General features: G+C 37.0%; 1 pseudogene; it reads right to left on the bottom strand.

Annotated features, from left to right (window-relative positions):
- Window positions 1-4,196: 4,196 nt before the first annotated feature.
- On the bottom strand, window positions 4,197-9,896 carry LOC114535554 (annotated as a pseudogene).
- Between the last annotated feature and the right edge of the window lie 6,232 nt (window positions 9,897-16,128).

Here is a 16,128-nt window from a genome sequence, read left to right as displayed (position 1 = left end):
CATTTATAATTTTTGTCTGATATCTCCATTTATACAAAATTGAATCTTTTAATCTCAATACAGCAGCCAGTGAAATAACATACTTGAATTTCATATTCATTTATTTACTCTCGCTGTTTTTATCTGAATCTTTTACTTCAAATTTTATTTCTGGAGCAATGATTAAAACTCATTCTCAAGTTTAGCCTTCATACAGTGTAGCATTGTGTTCCAGTTTCAACCATAACGGTTTCCATTCTGCTTGATTTTGGTTTTATTTTCCCAGCTTTGTCCTGCGCAGTACTGCATTGTGCACATAACCGTATGAATTGAATATATAGACAGTTCAAAATTGCATGTTATCGAGGTATACCCAGTGAACTCTAATTCGTATGAGTCGACGTACGTTCTAGTTGCGTGACTCGATAAAAGTTCAATGGTTTTACCAGGCCAGGAAGTGTGGACTGTTGGTGTCCGAAAACGAGCATACATCAATATTTTTATAAGAGGAATTAAAACTGGGCCACGCTGTGAAGTGTATTTGCATCTATTCATGTTTAATGACGGTCTATTTTCCCACTTCATGCAGCATCATGATTTCCCATTTACTTTTTTGCATGCGCGCGTAATTTTGCGGGTTACGATGACATTTGAAACAATGTAAAAACTAAATCGAACATCTTAAAAATCTCTGAATATCTCAAAGACTACACGGGAGAATAGCTCCTTACGGTAGTCTACGTGCATAGTTAACTTTTTACATCGGATCTGAAAGAAATTTTTTGAGAAGATTCTATTCATCTTAGCTCCTTATTGTATTGGACTGATAAAATTTCCTTAATCCTAATAATTATGAACAATCATTGTATCATTAATTATGGATGATTTGAATTGTAAAGAGCTTAATCATTTACACCTGCTATAATTTTTTAAAATTTTAATAATTGGAACCAACGAATTTGTTTGTTTCGTAGCACAACACTGGGTTTGTTCCAGATTCCTCGTAACTACTCGTTTTTAATATTTCTAAATAAATTTCTAGTTTCTGTAGATTTTTTAAAGATGGTGTGATATTTGTAAGAATTCTACCGACTCAATAAATGTAGATAGATGAAACATCGGAAGAAAAGCTTAGAATCGCATCATCTTATTGAGGAATCTCATTGAATTGTATATTCTTCTTGAATTTAAAGCTATCTTCACGACTATGACGAAAGTTACAAGGTAAGAGGATATTTATAATTGATTTCAAACACAATGGGTCGTCTCATAGTCTCATAGTCTCATAGTCTCATAGTCTCATAGTCTCATAGTCTCATACGCTCCGTAATTTTGGTACTATTGCGACTGATAATAATTTTAATAACAAGGATACTTAAAATCCAATACTTAATCGAAAACTTTGCCGCACTTTATAGTACTTCGGCATCCTATTTCTAACCAAAATATAAATTTAACTTTATTGACTTCGGGTTAAATTGAACAACTTGTAAGAAATTGGAAATTTGGGGGCCTCGAACAAATAGATTTAAAATGCTCAGTATAAACATTTTGTGTGATTTTCTTTCTTTAATAAAGGCTAAAATGTGGAAATGCTTTAGATGTTTAAATAAGGGACACATATACATTAAAACATTCAAAACTCTTCGCATGTTTCCATCTATCAAAAGACGATAAGTTGCTCAGTTTACCTTCACTAACTGTGGGAGAACTGTGATATGATCTGTTAATGGATGTAACTTAAAGTGTAGTTAAGATTAAGGATCGTTATTCTAAAACCTACACAGTTTCTTGTTCTGTTTCGATGCCTATTCGTACTTCCCTTTTCAAGAAAAAGCAATGTCAATTTTAAACGCTGTACCATGGACGTAAAAAGTTGGCATTTCTGGTTGAGAGTGAATAAAGATTTACCTTTTACTTTTTAGGGTACCACAATCTGTTGTTATATTGCTGGCTCATGTTTTGTTTTCTATAATTCTGCTAATTGGCGGTCAAATTGATTTTCACACTTTCCAAGAAGAGATGTCATCAGAATTTATCTACCGAAATATTAACCGGTCAACACTGGGAGAATGCGTGCAGCACTGTCTGTCTGACTGTTTATGTTTGGGATTCCAAATGTGTGGAGATCTTTGTCAACTTTCTGGAACTGCAAGACCTCAAATTCCGCATTCAGGAATACGACAGAATGAGACATGCACAAATTTCGTTTTCAAAGCTCACACAAGGATACACGTAAGTCGAAGATCCAGAAAAATTTCCGACTGGCTTTGCTATTGACCCGCATGCTTTACTTTCAAGGGCTCAAGGTGGGGTAGGTGGCGGTCGAGAAACCATTTTCCCAAAAAGGTTGAAATCGCGGAGGAAAATTGTTGTTGAAAAAGACCAGTTTACAACTGATTTACAACATTTTTGTAAGAAGTTAAAAAATTATTGAAACATTCACCAACTTAATTGATCTCGTAAATTAATCTTACCCAATCTCCAGCTTGGGGGAGGCCGTATATTTCACAATTTCAGAAGTCCTAGAGTTCTATATTTAGCTGATACCCCTTTAAATTGCACTTGCCCACCCCCAAAGTCACGGCCCTGGCTACGCCCCTGTCACTTTCCTTAAGCAGGAAAGATAATTTTTGACAATTCATGGAAAGAAAGACTTCTTTAATTTCCAACGAGGCTCTACAGCTATTCATATAACAAATAGGTTTTGTAGCACATGAAAATTACAAAGAGGATAACCTTACGCAAAACTACTATTTCCTAATAACTAAAGAACAATTGTAATGGATAAACTTACATAATAGTCGAGGCGAAAGATGCACAAACCAAAATGTTCAAACAGCTGGATAGGCTGCGATGCGCATAACCAACTGAGCGAAAATAATTAATGTTTGTGCAACACTTTACCTGTCCCAAATCGGAAATAGTTACTGCGTCATAACAAACCACTAATTATAACTATCGAGTTCCTGTTATTGTTCATTCGAGCTGAAAGCCGCTACACATCCTATAAAAACCTGTTTTATGTTTAATTCACCAAAAACCTTCGAAGGTTGCCCAAGGTTGCCCAAGGTTGCCCAAGGTTGCCCAAGGTTGCCCAAGGTTGCCCAAGGTTGCCCAAGGTTGCCCAAGGTTGCCCAAGGTTGCCCAAGGTTGCCCAAGGTTGCCCAAGGTTGCCCAAGGTTGCCCAAGGTTTTACTACTTGGTTCATTGATGTGTCAATTCTATATTGAATATTTCCGTGTTAAATTTATGCCAGGTCCAACCTGAAGATTGTCAAGGGACGATTCCATTTAACTGTTGCCAGACGTCAAATCATTGCTTGAACGACGGAAAGTGTGAGATTTCTTCATCACCAACGAGCAATCAACGCGCTGTCTGTCGATGTACCGATGGTTTCGTTGGAGATCGGTGTCAAACCAAAGCAAGATCATGTCGAAGTTACAAAAATAGGCCAGATGGAAAATATACGATCTTCGATTACAATGACCGTCCACATATTGTTATATGTTATTTTAGGATACGGGCGTGGACACTTGTTCAGTCCTATAAACTAGAAAACGTTGGCCACCACAAATCATGGCCATTTTACAAAGATCATCCGCGAAACGAAGCTAATGCCTCCTGGGATGATTATAGACTTCCATGGTCAATGATGCATACAATAAGACAAGACAAAAATCTAAGATGGCGCTTCACGTGTGACTTTGATAAAAGAGGTGTTTCCTTTCGCGATTATTTTTCAACAACTCACACTAGGACACCCATACTATACGCGAATGGAAGTGTTTATAACACATGTCACGGAGTTAAACGTGTTGATATAGATGGAATATCGTGTTCCCGTTGCGATGTTTTTGTGACACAGAACGACGTTGTTTCATTTCACGTTAATTCATATCATTCAGATACTAATTGCGGGACGTCTTTTCAAGGTCAGCCTTGTGATGGAAAGGGTGAGGATAATTTCGGTTTCTATCAGTGTGCAAATACTCAGCATCGCTGCAGTTCATTTCCCAATTCGACGACACAATTGTGGTTTGGTGAAAGGTGAAGAAACTAAAAACATCCACTGTGTAATACTATTGAGGAATGAGATCGTAATCTCAGAGAAAAGGAATACTTGATGTTCGATAGATGAAAAAGCAAACTAATTTTCTTGCAATGGTTTTCTTATTGTGACAAATGTCTACACAAATTTACAACATACATTCCCTTTATTTTTATGAGTATCAGCACCGAAGTGCCAATTTTTACAGAGCTTAATCCAAATGAAACCAGGTTATTCTATGCTGTTGTTCTCTAAGCTACATATATGTCAACTTCAGAAGGATATACTGATATTGTTTTGATCATACATAGTTAATAAGTGCGAAAATATAGTGTCAAGCAAACATTCGGTCGAGGCACTTGACATCCGCCGTCAAACAGAGTATCGACGCCGTATTGATTTGCAGGGCCATTGCCAGTGGAGTGTGACGCTCCACACATACCATGACCAATACTCAAGCTCGTCAAACAATCACAATTATCATCATCAAGAAGGATAGACTTCACTCCGTTCTGTTCACGGTACATAAAAGAATTCTGACTTGCTTTTGGACCGGTTCCGGATAAAACGTCGACTTTCCATGGCTTGCCGTTTTTTACCTTTCCAGCAGGGGTCACAACATGATCGTGGAAAGCTTGCCAAGCGGCGTGGGCGGTTGGATTTGTTGAGTCAAATCTCCACTTGTACGTATTTCCGGCCGAATCAACTCCTAGCATCCTCGTGGTGTTCTCTTGTACCCATGGCGGCAATCTGCCGAAGCAGTACAAATCACGTGGACTACATTAGCCGTACGCATGTCCAATTACGTCATTCTCAATCAAAACAGCCGGCCATTTGGCATTTGCTGACCACCACCAGAATGCAAGCCAATTTCCACCATGCTTGCAGAGGGTCATGGAACGAGATGTCGCGAAATAGAGTGTCAAGCCAACCGAAGTTCGAGGAGTGTTGCAATAACGGTCATACAAGGCATCAACACCATACCTGAAATATTTGAAGTAAGGCGTTGCTACGCTCAGCAATTTTCCTTGCAACTTGCAATGGAATTATAGTTTTGAGGGATGATATAGAGGGAAAGAGTGTTCAAAATACTAAGAAAACAGATAAGGTCAGCAGATCGTAAGAAATGTTCTTATTTGACAACTTTAGATGCGATCTCGGGCGTAGAATTGCATTGCAAGTTGCAAGGAAAAGACAGGAAAGTCGCATAGTGCAACATTGCCTTTAGTGTGGTGAGCCTTGAAAGTTCCATTTCTGGAGTGTAATTGGCCTTAATTTCGAGTGGAATCTCGACGTTGATATTCAAGTTCACTTTTACGATGCTCGCTCTTGAACGCTAGCTACCGTTCTCCGGAAGTCTTTGTTGATTGTACAGATTGTTTTTATGAAATGCAATTGTTGTGTAACATGTATGTTTTTGTTGTTATATATTAAACAAAACACTTCCTCTCCCTCGGTACACTCCCTCTGGAAATATTAAGTTTTGTTTTCCCTCGAGTCTCAACATTCAGACTCTTTGGAAAACACAACTCACTATTTCCCTCATAGCATACATTAAGCGTATAATATAGACATTTAGAAAATGAACAAACCTTTTCACAGGTCCGTATGACGTACTAAATCCCGTACCTCACATTCCGTGGCCCATGCTTAATGTAGACAGACAATCGCAGTTGTCGTCGTCAAGTATAACTGACTTTACACCTTCTTGCTCACGGTACATAAACGAGTCCTGGTTCTAAAATAGAAGTCAAATAACAGTGGTAAAGAGATTCCAAGTCAATCTTTACACGAAGTTCACATAAGTATAGTTGCAATTAAAGGACTGGGGCCGGTTGTATGAAAGCCGGATAGCGCTATCCACCGGATAGTGATTTTTCCATCGCTCTAAAATCGCCCCGTTGTTGGCTGAAACTTTGATTAAACCTTAGTGTTCCTAAAATGAGGATCCTCTTTAATAATTGTTGCTTCCAAAGCTAAAATTTTATTGCTTTTCAAGCATTTTAGAACGGTTAAAAAAATCACTATCCGGTGGATAGCGCTATCCAGCCTTCGTACAACCGGCCCCTGGTGATGGTGAGGTTGCTATGCTTGAAAAATTGAACGAAATCCTTGGCCAGTTCTTTATATTGAAATACATCTAGCTTTGTATAGAAATGGGAATGTGAACGCAAGCCCCGTGCTAAAAATATAGCCGTTTATGATGTCATGTGTAATCCGAGAAATCGACCGAGAGCTTGTAATTTAGGAGGGACCATTCATTTGGCCTTGCGGTAAAAAGTGGTAATTCGCCTGTTTTTAATATCGACCGTCACGACGGAAATTTTTTTTCAGTTCGGTGCATACTGTATTAATTTGTCCTAAAACACACAACTTACCCCTCGCAGGAAAGAAAAAGGATAGAATGACAAAAAATGAAATGAATAAAAAATTGCTTTAAGAATACATAGGAGTAAGTTTAGTTTTCATCGAAAAATCAAGCTTAAAAGTTTGATTTTTGTTTTTCACCCGCCCTTTTTACTGAAATGGTAAAAGAGTACTGACTTGCTTCGGTTTTGTCCCTTTCTTCACTTGAGGATTCCATGGTTTATTATTTTTTATTTTATTTGCCAAAGTAACGCGGTGATCATGAAGTGCCAACCATGCTGCGTGGGCTGTTGGATTGTTGAAGTTGAATTTCCACAGGTAGGTATTACCAGAGGTATCCCGCGCTAAAAGAAGTGTGGAATCTTCCACCGTCCATTTTGGTAACCGCTGAAAACAATAAATGTCATCTTCCTTGCAATGTCCGTATTCGTATCCTAAGACATCTTTTTCTTTCTTTGGCCATGGTGCATCTTTAGTCCACCACCAAAACGCTTTCCATTCCAAGCCGTAGTCCGTAAAAGAGATTTAGTTTTCAGTCCGAAAATACAAGTAAAGTCCATTTTCAGATCTAGGTACACCACACGTGGGATCATATAGATTATCGACACCGTTTTCGCGCCCTTTTCCACTCGTTCCACCACACATAGACCCGCCAATATTTAGCGTCGACAAACAGTCGCAATTATCATCATCAAGAAGTAATGATTTCGTTTGTCCCTGAGTACGATACATGAACGAGTCCTGGTTTATATTCACGGAGTGTCCTTTTAAAACAACTGGATTCCAAGGTAATTTATCTTTGATTGTTCCGGCGGCTGTTTCAATGTGACTGTGAAACGCCTGCCAAGCGGCATGAGAGGTCGGACTATCTGAACTGAAATTCCATTTGTACACATTTCCAAGGCTGTCTGAAGCCAATAATTCAGTCTTGTCTTCATAGGCCCATGCAGGTAGTCGTTGAAAACAATACGCATCACTTTAAAAAGGAGATAAAAATTGTTTTCATGAACTGCTGAAAAAAAACAGATGTAGGAAGAATAAATTTAAGGTGCATTATTTACCTGGGTTTGCAGGTTCCATAAGGATCTCTTAAAACGTCAGTTACTTCAGGTGGTTTACATTTTGGCCATGTAGCACCGGCGGAAAACCACCAAAATAGCCGCCATCCTGAACCGTATCTCTCATCAATTTCATTGTGATTTGCTCTGAAGTACAGCGTTAAACCTTTTCTTACGTCTGGTACGCCTGTAGTATCGTAGAGGTAATCAACACCAAGTCCTTCAATACGAGCATCTTGATTTATGCCATGACCCATGCTGAGGCTGGAATTGTAATCATCATTGTTGTCGTCTAAAAGAAATGACCTTAGCTCCTTTACTTCTCGATACATAAAGGAGTCTTGGTCTTCGTTTGGTAAGTTCCCGACCAACGCTTTTGGGTTCCATGGTTTCGAATTCTTAACCTGGAATAAAGATCATGCTAGGTTACCGGCTTTTAATAGTCAGGAAATAAATCTTCTTATGATAATCACTGTACTAAATTAGCATTTGAGTGACAGTTTAAAGTGCAAAAACAACTTCGGGTGGATTGGAATCATATCTTGTTTCAACTGGTCTTGGATCATGTCAGGACAGAACACATACATTACCTGATTTTGTGGTGTAGTTACATGATCATGTAACGCCATCCAAGCTGCATGAGCTGTAGGATTAGATGAATCAAACTTCCACAGATAGACTGTTCCTTTTGAATCAATGGCCAAAAGCTCAGTGACATCTTCATGCGTCCATTTTGGCAAACGTTGAAAGCAGTAGTGGTCGTACTTCGAGCATGTTCCATATTTATGTTGTAGTACATCCTTTTCGCGTGTCGGCCAGTCAGCACCTGGAGTCCACCACCAAAATGCTTTCCAATTTCCACCAAACTTTGATAAATGAAGTTGCTTTTGCTGTCTGAAGTACAAGGCTAAACCAACGGACTGTCGAGGTCCATGGCATCCTGAATCATACAAGGCATCTGCTCCAAACTCGCCATGATTGCTATATTTCTTACTGTGAGCTGTGAGGTAAGTATTACAAGAAACTTTGTAAGGATAAATAAATAGAAAATAACTAATAAGCAATGAATGAAACAAAAAAAAATTGGGACCTGAAAGACGTGGAACGATGCTCCGACTTTATATGATTGTTGAGTGGCATAATAATTTCTATATGGAGTGGGTACGTACTAAAATTATGTAGTGAAATCCAACGTTTATATTATACGATACCTTCTTTATGCTGGTAAATATTGTATATGGCATGTAAAGGATCATGAATGAAATGATTTATTTAGTTCCCCCATGCAATTCTCCATTTATTACAATCATTGATTTGATATTATGCACTGCTTAATATTAGTTGCCAACAGATGTTGATGTAATAAATTTTTCAATATTTACGTATTGCTACCTGAACCAAACATGCATTTATTACCTTGATTACACATTCCATGTCCAAAACTAAGAGTGGAAAAACAATCGCAGTTGTCGTCGTCAAGCAGAAGAGATTTAACTCCATTTTGTTTCCTGTACATGAATGAATCCTGTGCGGCTTTTGGAGGCAAACCTTCTCTCGTCTCAGGATTCCATGGTTTGTTGTTAAAGATCTATATGAATCAATGTTATGTAAGAATAACTGGATGCATGTAATACGAGATTCCGATGTGATGGTTCACTTCAAATCTCTGTAGGGAGCGATATTCTACAGCGTACAAACCACGTTTATTAAGATTCATTAATAGTACTCTCTTCCTGAATGAAATAGTTCATTCTCACATTCAGTAAAATTATGCCCATCACCCAAATTTTTCCGAATTACATCAGAGGATTTTTAAAAACTTTAAAGTTTTTTACCTTGTTGGCAGGGGTTTCCTGGTGGTCATGAAGTGCTCGCCAAACCGCATGCGCTGTTGGGTTTGAAGGCTCAAACTTCCATTGATATATCGTCCCAATGGAATCCACAGCGAGAATTTCAGTTTCATTCTCTATGGTCCACGCTGGTAACCGTTGAAAGCAGTAGTCCGAAGCATTGCACGAGCCGAATTGATCTTCCAATACGTCGTTAACTGACGTAGGCCACTTGGTACCAGCCTTCCACCACCAAAATCGCGTCCACGTATCAAACCTGCGTGCGCAGGAGCTCCAGCCGCATAGCAAGAACACGACAGTTGCATATTCTAGACAATGATGTTTATGGAGTAAAGCATCAGGCAGCCATGCAGTTAAGAGCATTTGTCTAACTAGTAGACTCAGTTCTCAACATTAAAATATCCTAAACGGCCAATTATTTAGCCGTTGCAATTGGTTGAGCACAAATCATAACACGAGCTACTTTAGGAAGTTGTAAGGCCTGGTTTCTGTGGCAGGAGAGATGGAACGTTTGGAAAGGATGGGATGTTTTCTCATTCTCGTTCACATGATTGTAGGGATCACTCCTTCAAATGAATGCTTGGATAAAGACTTGTGCATGGTACAATAATGTTATCAATCGTAGTAATAAAGTATAGGACGTTTAAAACATTGGATTTATGTTTGGGGATAATTCAATGGAGCCTATTTTTATTGTGGCTTTCGCTGCATGCGTCCTAAAATGCAGACGATGTGTACAGCGCTTGAAAGCCTGAGATTTAGGCCGGTTGTAGCAATGAAACTTTTCAACTAAGTTCTAAATTTTAAATCGTAGTCAACTCTGGAATACAGGACTCTGATTTACCAATTCTGTCCTTGACTATAGTTTACAGTTAAAAGTTAACTATAGCCTCCTCCTAGACTGAAATATAGGTTGCCGGAAATTAAACGGGGGAAATTTCCGGGCTAAAAATTAACAAGAGCAGGATAAAAATTAACTAGACTTTTATACAACTGACCCCTGGTCTTTAATTATTTAGATAGCATTTAGTAACCGACGTCGTCGTGTTCCCGTCGTACAAGCTTAAGGTCCTTATTATTGTTTGCTACGGCATGTTTACACTAGGAAATACCTCGGATGTTTATCATAAGGGGCAGAAATGTGATCAAGAACAGATCAAATGATGACGCCTAATTTTGATCAAATCATACAACGTCAGCGTATTATTGTCCCATTTCAAGTGGGATGGAGTTTTATATGAAAAAAAACCTCCCCAAAGTCATCCCAATTTCTCAAAAGCGAAGTCTGGCCCATGCACGACAGGACAAAAGCGTCCTGGGTTGATATAAATATCTGACGAAAAATATTATAAAAATAACCATATTAAGTTTAGTATAAACACACTGACATCTACATAAAACAGGCCTGTAATCAGTAATCTTAATATTATTATACAACAAATTCTGCGAATATCCCACCATAGGGGTTTGTTAATTTGTTAATTATCTTTTAAGTTTAGGCTGTCGATATATATAGCAGAATATATATGAATATGAACACATACATACGTACCTGAGGTACCTATTATATATATGCGAGTCTAGGGTGAATGTTGGAACACGTCTCCTACGAATAGACGACGTCGACGAATGATTAATTGCGTCCCAAAGTTTACCATATTTTAAAAAAAAATTCTTACTCTACGATCGAAATATTCGATGTGAAATAAATATCTAGTTCGCATCTTTTCCCCACCCTGGTATTAAGAGTTCCCCTTGAACGACGTAAAATTTGTTTATAAAATAGAACTAAAATCGCTTCCGTACCAAAGGGGGGGGGGGACAGGAATTGTTGCGAGTGATTGTGCGCCTCACTTTTCAAAATACTGACATGCACATTTGGGCTGAAACTAGCTTGATTTGTGCATACATTATACATTATATCAAAGGAATTATGGATTACGACAATAATTTTCAGATAAAAGTTACAACATTAGAAAGAGCTCGATATTACTGTCACTTACTGCCAGCGAAAACATGATTGCACTGATTTGTGCCTCAATTGTTTAAATAAATTATTCTACATAATATAACTATATATAGCTTGAACACTTCCAGTATTTGAGAATTCACAATCTCGCTCTGAACTATGGCCTAAAATATGTTTACAGCTATGTAGGGTTTTGTTTTATAAATCGTGTTTGTTTCCAATCTTTGAAAATTTTGTAATTTTCGACGATTGATTTAAGACACGCGCGTGTTCTCCTTTCCTGGTGCATAACAGTCAATAATTATTAACCCAAGTTAATTTTAAAATAATGAAAGAAATTAAAAGTTGTGATCACTGGTCGACTTCTTTTTGCAGAGCACCGTGAAATACATGTAGATTTTTGTGCCACTAATCAATTTCGCCTAAATTTGGTTATAAGAATAATTTCAGTTCAAAATCAATGTACCTTAAGAAATATAAACAATGGTCTGGTGCATCTGGTGTATTTTATTCTTATATTATAAGTTACGATAAACTAGTACTTTAAATACTTACTAAACGCAGACATTAATTGTTAGGGTTTTTTTCGTGAGGAGTTTTCTTTAAACTGTTTTTGCACCAGCCACCAATTCGTAAGACTATTGAGTCTCAGCACTCTTGTGAGTAGAAATAAATACCTCCCTTAATTATTTAGGAAAATGCATGGTTGCCATGGATAACAACACTTAAAAGTGGTGCGATATTGACTGGATACTGTAGTTCTCAGTGTAAGGACACCGCTATAGTTTTAACTAGTTTGTTCTCACCTCGAAGACATACAGGGTGTATAAAAAACTGCAACCACTTAATATTCAGGAATATTCACTTTAGTCGCTTTCTATAGTCGAACTCAAAAGATTGAGTATTTAAGGGTTAGAGACTGTTGTCAATGTTTTGTTGACAAATAAACGCACGCGCTGGCCATATAATGAACGAGAAATTTCATTATTGCACGAGGCCGTAGGTCGAGTATGGTCAGCGCGCATGCGTTTATTTGTAAACAAAACACGAACATAAAGTCTCTAACACTTTTACTATACAATCTGAGTTCATTGATTGCTGCATTGAAGATCCAAGCTTCGTTGCAGGCTATCACTTTTGAATAATCTACTCACGCAATTGGTCAAAATCAATCACGTGGTTTCTGGTTACCTGGCGACAGATCGTAGGAATCATGATATTATTGCACGGCACTTTTTTTAGGTTTCCATAATTGAAGGAAGTTTCCTTCAAAACAACAACCACAAAGGAGAGGAGGGTCAATATATAAGGGGTATAATTTTTATTATAGATTGTTTTCAAAAGTGTTTTTTCTCTCTCTTTAGTCATTATTATCCCCCCATGAAGACAGTCATATGCAAATGAGTTGTTGAAAGCTTGATTATCCGTTTTATGCATGCTGGATTTTGATGTACAAATAAAACGATGCTAATAATCAATTACAACTCCCGAAACAACAATTTTTTCAATCACTTTCACAAGCAGTTTCTGTGATATAACCGCTCTTGTTGTTCTATTCGTATTTTTGGTGTTGAACAAAAGGTTGAGGACTATCCAGAAAAATATTAATAACAGCCTGCAACAACCATGCATTTCCCTAAATTATAAGGGTTGGTATTTCTTAATGCGGAGACTGTTGTTTCCAATTCTGAAAAGCTATAGGTTTGGTATATATATATATTTATATATTATATATATATTATATATATATATATATATATATATATATATATATATATATATATATATATATATATATATATATATATATATATATATATATAGAGTGATTTGTAGCAGATTTAATAGATAGACGTTTTCAATGCGCGTAACGTTGATTTGTGAGACATGTTCCGTTTGCCTGTGGCATAACAGTCAACAATTACTGACCAAATTTCATTTAAAAATATGGTTATATTATTAGATAAAATTAGGTTCAAAAGGTTCTCGCAGGCGTCAGTAATATCTACACTCTTTGTGATATTTGATCTGTCTGATAATTATTGTTCTAATGAATGTTTACTTTAATATAATTTATGCACAAATCAAGCTAGTTTCAGCTCAAATATGTCAGTATTATAAATATAATTATTTTGATACCAAAGTGCACAATTGAGGGTCATGATAGGTAAGAGGCGGGCCAAGTGTCGGGTTTCTTTCACAACAAAAGTCTTGTACGCAGATATACTTTTTGCCAGGATGATATTGGAAGACACGTGTGAATGGAAATATTTGGTAGAAGAGAATAAATTATAATAATTTTTATGTATACGCCTAAAATGTATATCATTTATACATAAAACAATGTCAATAACATAATTCCAACTTCCAACTTGTGGTTCTATCCACATCATTTGTGTTGAACAATGCGGTTGTGCAGGACTATTCCTAATAGGGAGGTTAAGATCGACTTCCGCTACGAGTACCGATACCAATAATCAGTCACGCGCATACGCAGACGTAACAATCGTCCAAAATGTGACAACACTTGAAGTCGCGAGTACGGTTTTAGGACTGAAAATGGAAGTGTATAGGTAGGCGAAGTACCGAATTATATTTACTGTATTATTGTCATTTTCTGCAGTAGTTTTCTAATAATATTATTTAGGTTTTAGTTGTATAATGTTTCTGCATTGTTTGGTGAGACTTAGGGATTGTGATTAGAGTTTTTGATGTGAATATAGCCGCTATACTCCGCCATGTTTATTTACTTCTTACGAAAGTCACAATCTTAACGCTTTAAAATTTCCGCGCTGCTAAACTGTAATACGTCATGTATTTTCTTATCGGTACTGGTATAGTTGAAGTAGATCTTAACCTCCCTAATTTCAATAGTAGAACTGTACTAGCTATGTCTTTGAAGTACGGAAAAAATGTGTATAATATAAACCAGTTAAAACGCTGGTGGTGTCATTTGCTGTCAACACACGTTCCAATTAACACATATGTCTGACGGTGGAGACAGTTATGAGGAGATAATATTGTTTGATTTGTTCACCTGAGAATTAGGTCTCTCCATTCACTACATAAGCAATCATAAGAAGCTGTCTCTCAAATGATCATTTTGACACTTGATAAATTGCTTGAAGTTCTGATGAAATAATTATGCAAGCATCTGATCTAGCAAGCGAGTTGGCCTCCTATGGTGATGTGTCGGTAGCCATGTTCTGTATAAATATTGATAATATCTAACGACCAACATGGTGAAATCAGCTGACAGCATAGCTTCTCGAAGGTTTGTTTCAACTATACATTGTTCGCTACTGGAACTTTGAAAGTGAGACAACGTATTGATCTTATATGGCAAAAAAAATACAGTTGTATGGATAATTGATAATCATGTTTCAGAGTTTACGAGTCTAACAGCACGAACATAAATAGCTATAAAAGATTGGAAATTCAAAGTATCTGCTTATGGGAAACATATAACTACAGTTACAACTTACAACTGAACACATTACCGGGTTTAAAGCTGAAGCCGATAGTCGATAAAAATTTTTATCGCAAAATCAAATGGTTGGTTCATGATTATTAAAATAGCGAAGTTATGCTCTTGCTCAAAGTTCGTTTTTTTACTCTTGATGTATTTGCTTTAAAAGGACTTAGCTATTTGGGTTAAAATACCACAAGGGATATATAATATTCAGAAAAATTCCAGTTAAGCTAGCAACTGAAGGAAGTGAGTGAAAACAATACCTGGAAATATACTGAATCGATAGAGGTCACGACAGGAAATTGCGTCATGCACAAGTGTAGGTATAGATATTATATAGTGAGGCCTGATCAACAGAGTTCCTCATTTTGTACTGGCGTGTATTGATAGAAAGAATATTTGACAAAATCTGAAGTTATAAAAGGGTAAGTTTTTACATTGTACAAATAACTTTAAACAGTTCCTTCTAGAGTCTTCTGGAGAATATCTCTGCAAAGTCAAAGTTCTATGAACTACTTTTATATTGGCTTAACTATATTTGTGCCGCCCCAAATTGTCCCTCTTATATAAGCCTTAGAAGTTTACTGGTAGGATGAGGTAAAAAATAAGTTTAGATCTGTTTCACTAAAACTTTGGGTTGCATGGTTTCATAATTTGATATGTCAGTGTAATAGCGTCAAGAGACATGCATGCATGCATAGGGCAGATTTATCCATAGACCGCGGGTTAAGACGCCTAGCTGCCTCGGCGTTAACTCCGGCGCGTGTGCCAGTCTTTTCAAGTTATAAAGCTTCTGAACATGCGTGCATAAACACTATAGTTCATATCAATTTAGAAGTGTGGCGAACCCAAATGTTGTTCGAGATTCAGACAACACATCGTACTTTAAAAACTATAGAAGTTCAAGAGTGTGTAATGTGTTTACGAATATACTGAGCTAAATTGTTCACACTGGTTGTCGTCAGTGATCCTAGACTCTTTATGATGTTCCGTCTGAAAATTGTTGTTGCAATGTATGTTTACTTTAATATAATTTCTCCAGAAATCAAGCTAGTTTCAGCTCAAATATGCCAGTATAACCATTACTTCTGTTGACCTGTATAATCCAATTCAGATTGAACCGTTTGAACGAACATAGCTATTATTTTATTGCATGATTAAATAACATATAAACTTATAAATGTCGGACTGATCGTTTTATGAACAGCTTCATACAATTAAAATTAATTTTGTATGCATGTACTTCTAGTATATTCCTCTTATTCCCGACTGATTTCTTTGGAAACCTATTGTACTTAAGCCATTTTATAATATAACATAACATATTAAATTTTATATGAATCGAGTTCAAATGGGCATGAAATTGCTCTATGGCACACTTA

Source organism: Dendronephthya gigantea, unplaced genomic scaffold, assembly GCF_004324835.1.
Source record: "Dendronephthya gigantea isolate DGI-Jeju-01 unplaced genomic scaffold, DenGig_1.0 000120F, whole genome shotgun sequence".
NCBI classification, from domain to species: domain Eukaryota; kingdom Metazoa; phylum Cnidaria; class Anthozoa; order Malacalcyonacea; family Nephtheidae; genus Dendronephthya; species Dendronephthya gigantea.
This window is presented reverse-complemented; position numbering and strand designations above follow the sequence as displayed.